The sequence below is a fragment of the Ranitomeya imitator genome, chromosome 2 (assembly GCF_032444005.1).
Source record: "Ranitomeya imitator isolate aRanImi1 chromosome 2, aRanImi1.pri, whole genome shotgun sequence".
Lineage (NCBI taxonomy): Eukaryota > Metazoa > Chordata > Amphibia > Anura > Dendrobatidae > Ranitomeya > Ranitomeya imitator.
In genome coordinates, this window is record NC_091283.1 from 489,820,251 (window position 1) to 489,826,250 (window position 6,000).

A 6,000-nucleotide genomic window follows, 5' to 3' on the forward strand; every position below is an offset into this window, starting at 1 on the left:
CCCAAAGATCCCCTATGTACAGTATAATGTCCTCCACATCTCCCTTATATACCGTATGTTTTACCCACAGCTCTGTATCTACAATATAATGGCCCTTGCATGGCTTGGGGCTCTAATGGACTACAGTCCGGAAGAAGCCTGTGTTCTGCTGGAGTAAATATCGGCAGAGCACAGAGCCATCATGAGGACAGTGATATTGTTAACAATTTTGCAGGCTGAAGTGGCCCTGCTCTTGGTGGGTGGCAAAATACACCCATGAGAGTCACCTGAGACCACTGACCAATGCGAGAAAATACACCCATAAGAGTCACCTGAGACCACTGACCAATGCGAGATGCTCAACTCTTCTCATTGCAGAGGCTGGCTTGGCTTCTAGTCATTCGGGCAGCGCATGGGCAGTGAGTAGTCAGAGATCAGCATAAAGTGCTTGTGTGGCAATCACAGGGGGAATGATTACATTGCGTTCGCTGTGTAGTGAGTGCTGACTTGTAACTGATGACTGAAAGTGAGCAGCTGCAGGGGGAACAGAACTTTATTTTCTTCCTGCAGCTGCTCTTCCAATTAAAATGCTGCACGTTTATACTGGTATTTACCTGCATATCACTATTATGGCTGCAGTAAAATAGTGATTCTTTTGCTGAGAGGTTGCCTTTAACTTGTTGAAACCCCTTTAAATCCACTAGTACCAAAACTAACAAAAAAAAATTCAACTATGACTTTCGTTGTTCACATTGAGCTCAGTTTCCTATTCTTTCCTATCAGTAACTCAGTGATGGATTTGAACATTTATTATTGGTGCTTTCCATTATTAATAACAATTTCCTTTTATTCCTGGCATTCGGGCTGATCTTCTTTACGCCAAGGTTAAATCCGAATTTTAATATGTTTTTTGTATCTTATTGTTCTGCGATCTTGCTGTCCACCCTCCTGACCGTATGCAGAACAATTGTGACTAATCTCTGCGTACAGCGCGTTCCATTAATCCTTTAAGCATCTCCAGCCAGGATAGCTGAATTTTCATCAACTGCAAGACTCCTCGTTCGTCCTCTCACGCGCTGACAACATATTAACATGTAATTATGTTTTATTCCCTCTCATAACCGAAAGTCGCAATGTGTTACTTTGTGTATGTGGGTCAGGGGCAAATGCTGTATTTCATGGGGAGAAATTCCCGCTGTATTGTTCGATGAAATGCTGTAGATGGAAATGCCTCCATGGGGTTCTTTCTACTGAACAAAGATAAATCCCTTGCAGGTTTATTAACTTGTGCAAGATAGAAATGATTCCTATCATAGGGTTTTATGACTTGTTTATGATATATCGGGGTGTGTGGCAGAAGGGTCTGCAATCAAAATGAGCCCCCAATTTAAGCAGCGCTCAGGACAGAAGAGCCTGGTATTTGTCCCCCACACTATCTATTTCATGCCTCTTGGTTCAACCATCTCCCTTGTTTGCTTGAAAGCAGGTAAACGGATGCAGTAACAGTCGGAGGCAGAGCAAAGGTTAACAGAGGAATTTTATCTAACAGCGTTACTCCACATAGAGAGGTGATAAATGAAATATGGGGCAGTGCAACTGTATTCAATTAACTTAGGAGCAAACGATAAATGATTAGACTAAAAGAGTTCAATAGCATAAACTTATCAATCCGGCGTTGATGAGGGGTAGTCTCTGAGATGGTCATGGTGGTGTTCTGGCCTGTACGCTTGTAGAATCCGGTGTCGTCCTGTTTTGGAAAGGGCCTTGAATCCTTGCAACGCTGGTGGTCCTGAAATATCCGGTCGCAGGTTCTGGATCCAGGGGGAAAATTCACTGAAGGAGGAATAGTCCTTTCTCTTAGGTACTGACACAGTACGGGAGCGTACGATAGCCGGTATGTCAGATAGCCGCACACTATCTGCGGCCTGGTGGTCTCGTCTGGGAGTGCTCCCTCTACGGTCTGGCTGAGGGGAGGACCCGCTCAAGGTCGGTAGCACGGTCAGAGGTCTCTGGAAGCGTCTGCGCCTGTGATCTCCTGTAAGGTGGTGTAGGCTTGTCTGGCTTAGGCCTACTTCGTCCTGACCGTGCTGTGCAGGAAAACTCGCACTCTGTTCCCGCACACTATAGCTTCCCGCCCAATCTGACCTGGTTCCCGCTTATTGTTGCCCTTTTATGTCCTCCACGCCCCCTGGTCTTAAGTTCAAAGGTCTGTCCAGGGAACTAAACTCTCCCCCAGCAACACATGTGACAGCACCAATGGTTCTGGACTCGTTCCGGAAAAGGCACGCAGCGGCCGTCTCTCCTCCTTACATGCCGACAGGGGATGTTTCTATGGGAGGATTGCCCTTTTTGGGGGAAAATCCTCTTTATGTCTTTTATGTTGGAAGACCACATTTTCATATATTTGAAGCACCTTCATAAATTGATTTAAGATCCTAAATGCAGGTTGTCCCAAGCACTGACACCTGCTGGCATACAGGGCCAGCAGCTGCTAATAGCGGCACACCACGCAGCTGTTATGGGGGGCCCCCGGTGCCAGCAGAGCAGCAGCGAGTGACAGGAAGCCAAAGTCTGTTCCCGCTGCTAAAGAAAATAAATATTCACGCTTCCCCACGCCCATGGGCATGGAGAGGAGTGACTTCATTTCACTTTAATAGCGGACAGTGTTTGCTGCAGGCTGCAGCTAACACTGCCCGCTATTAGGGCCCGCAGACCAGGTCCCTCGCTCCCCCAGCCCACATGGCCGCTTTGGGGCCGTAAGCCAGGGGGACCCAGCACCCCCCAGTAGGTTCTGCATTCTAATGGAAGAGAGAGCGTCAGATGACACTCCCTCTCCTATCATTCCCCTCTGACACACAGTGGGTGCGCGATGACGTCACTTCATTGCATACCTGCTGTGTGCCAGGCCGACTGCAGGGCAGCTCCTGACATCGGAGCAGAGCCACTGCCAGAATCAGCATGGGAGCGAGGAGGAGAGGTGAGTATTGTGGTTTATATATATATATATATATATATATATATATATATATATATATATATCAGTCAGTCCTGGATGTATGAGGGAGCTGCATGACACCCTATGGGGAGGGAGCTGCATGATACCCTATGGGGAGGGATCTGCATGATACCCTATGGGGAGGGAGCTGCATGATACTCTGTGGGGAGGGAGCTGTATGATACCCTATGGAGAGGGAACTGCATGATACCCTATGAGGGGGGGCAGCATGATACCCTATGAGGGGGCAGCATAATACCCTATGAGGGGGGGCAGCATGATACCCTATGGGGAGCAGCATGATACTCTATGAGGGGTGTCACGGTTCATGGGGAGGATACCTTTATCATCCCCACCACTCACACCAATTTGTCATGAACCAGTGTTGTTTGGTTGCCCCTGGTTCTTTCTGACGGGGATTTATCTATATCCCACTTCCCAGTTCCAGTTTGGAACTTGGAGCTCCCCCTTACCCTCAGGTCAGACAGGGTACGGCACCTAGGATAATTAGTCGCCAGAAAGGCTGCCTTACTTTGTACTGGCTAATGGGCACATTGCAGCGATGGCAATATAACTACTCCAACTCAGGTTGGAACAATATTTATCAACACCACCAGTCGCTACAAAGTCTCCCAAACGCACAGGACAAATCTGCTGCCACCAGCTCCAATTTCTTAATTAATAACGGGTCCGGAGCCCACCCAGATTAGTAGCGTAATTCACTTCAAAGGACGTGACCGTACCTTATAGAGCAAGGAGAGACAAAGCTAGTAATTTTATATTTTACTCCAAAAAAGGTAGGCAGTGTTTACAGAAGTATAAAAAGATATTATAAAGAAGACAAGTATCGTATGTACAGTACAATTACAAATAAAAAGGGTTTAAAGTTGAAAAAACACTTACATTTCGTTCAGATCATTTCTCCTGGCTGACCATGTGCTCAGAGGACACATCTAGATGTATTTCACACATATGTCTGGAAGCTAGACCAAGGACAAAAGACGCTCAAGAGTGATGTCCCACTCAGTTATCTCCCAGCCCAAAACCAAGGCACTCCCCCTGTGGTAACCTCACTCAGAGGCTGAATCCTCCCCTTTCTTAGAGTTATGACAAACCATTTTTATACATAGCTCGCTGTATGAACCTCATATATGAACGGCATAATGATCAGGATGTGCACCACATCAGGGGGATTCTTTTAAGTGTAAACACGGTGTAGTTACATGACCTGCTTATGGAGAAACCTGCTCCTTGTACTCGGGTTTAGGTCCTAGCTATTTCCGTGGGCTGTAGATCTCTCGATGGACATCCGAAATATATAATCCTTATATCTTTAGCCCTGATCAGTGCCAGTATACCTAGCTTTATAAGAGCAAAAGAATCCCATGCTTGTTGTACCAGTTTTAGCCAGTATTAGGTGGGAGGGGGGATGAGGGGTTTTACACAGAGTCTGGCTTTTGCAGCTCACAACCATAAAAATTCTTCAGTGATTCTAGTGAGGTTTGCTAGCACACTGGGCTCACATTACACTATATAGCAGGGGGGAGGGAGTTGCCTGCAGGCTAAGAGTGAGTTTTTCTAGGCAGAGTGAGAAAAGGGGGGGTCAGAAAAGCCCACAGCGTGTGTCTGGAAAGCCATGGACCTTTTAGGTATATACTCAAAACATGACATATTCATATTATCGTGACAAGGGGGCTACATTCTATTCTGTGGTGGGCTGCATTTTACTATATGAGGGAGGCTGAATTATATTCTATAGAGGGGCTGCATTATACCTTATGAGGGGCCTGCATTATACTCTGAAGAGGCTACATTATATTCTGTGGGGGAACTGCATTATACCCTATGAGAGGACTACATTATATTCTATGTGGGGTTGCATTATACCTTATGAGGGGTTGCACTATACTCTAAGGGGGTTACATTATACCCTATGGGGGCTGCATTATACTCTATGAGGCTGGTTGCATTATATGCTATGAGGGGGTTACATTATACTATGTGAGGGGACTACTTTATATTCTATTAGGTGGGCTACCCCAACCCCTGCTACATAATTAAGACGTACTACTTTATATTATTCCCTGATATTAGCGCATTTTACTGCACAATTGGTGGTCTTATATTTATTTCTATGTAGCTATATAGTGGGCCCCAAGAATGATTTTCTTTGGTGAGCCCAAGGTGCTCCAGTCCGACGCTGCCTAAATGAAACTGGTAATGCAGGCATTTTAAGTTTTAGTATCTATAATAAGAATTAAAATGTTCATTTTTTTTCCCTAAGTAAGACTTAAAGGGGTGTCCGAACCAAAATCATTTGCTACCGATCTGATGGATAGGATATAAATGTTAAGGTCCATTTAACACTGCAAGATTAGGAACTCTCGTCTCACAATAATCCTGCAGTCTAAATAAACCGCCAATCACTCAATGAACACTTGTTCATTGGTGAAATTATCTTTAGGTTCATCCATCTAGACATTGGTGGGTCCCAGTGGTTGGACCACCGCAAACCTAGGATATCTGACCTACCCAGTATATAGTGATGACTATTTTTGGCTCATATACACCTTTTAAAGAGATTTCCCTATAACAAACATTAATTATACAAATGTCAGATGAGTCTAAATTTTGGGACGCTCATCGATCATGCCTTACGATTGTGACCATGATCAGCCTTTTTTAACCAAAACCATCAGTTTGAATCTTCTGTGCCCTAATGATCAATCTATGACATTAAGTTATTTATAGTAGTGGGACTTTTGGGGCCCTCTCAGGCTCCAAGACAAAGATCAAAATTTCCACAGATGTTTGTTATAGAAATTATCCATTTATGAAAAGCGATTAAGGCATCACTGCGACAATAAGAAGGCTCATAATAGCTGCAGAATCTCCTGGTTATGAATGAGTTAGAGTAAATTCTGCCGCTCAAGGACATTTAATGGCGATGTTTTCAGCTGATTTTCTACACGTAAATGAAAATACCTGAGATGAAAATCTAATTTAGAAATGAGGCCATAGTTGTG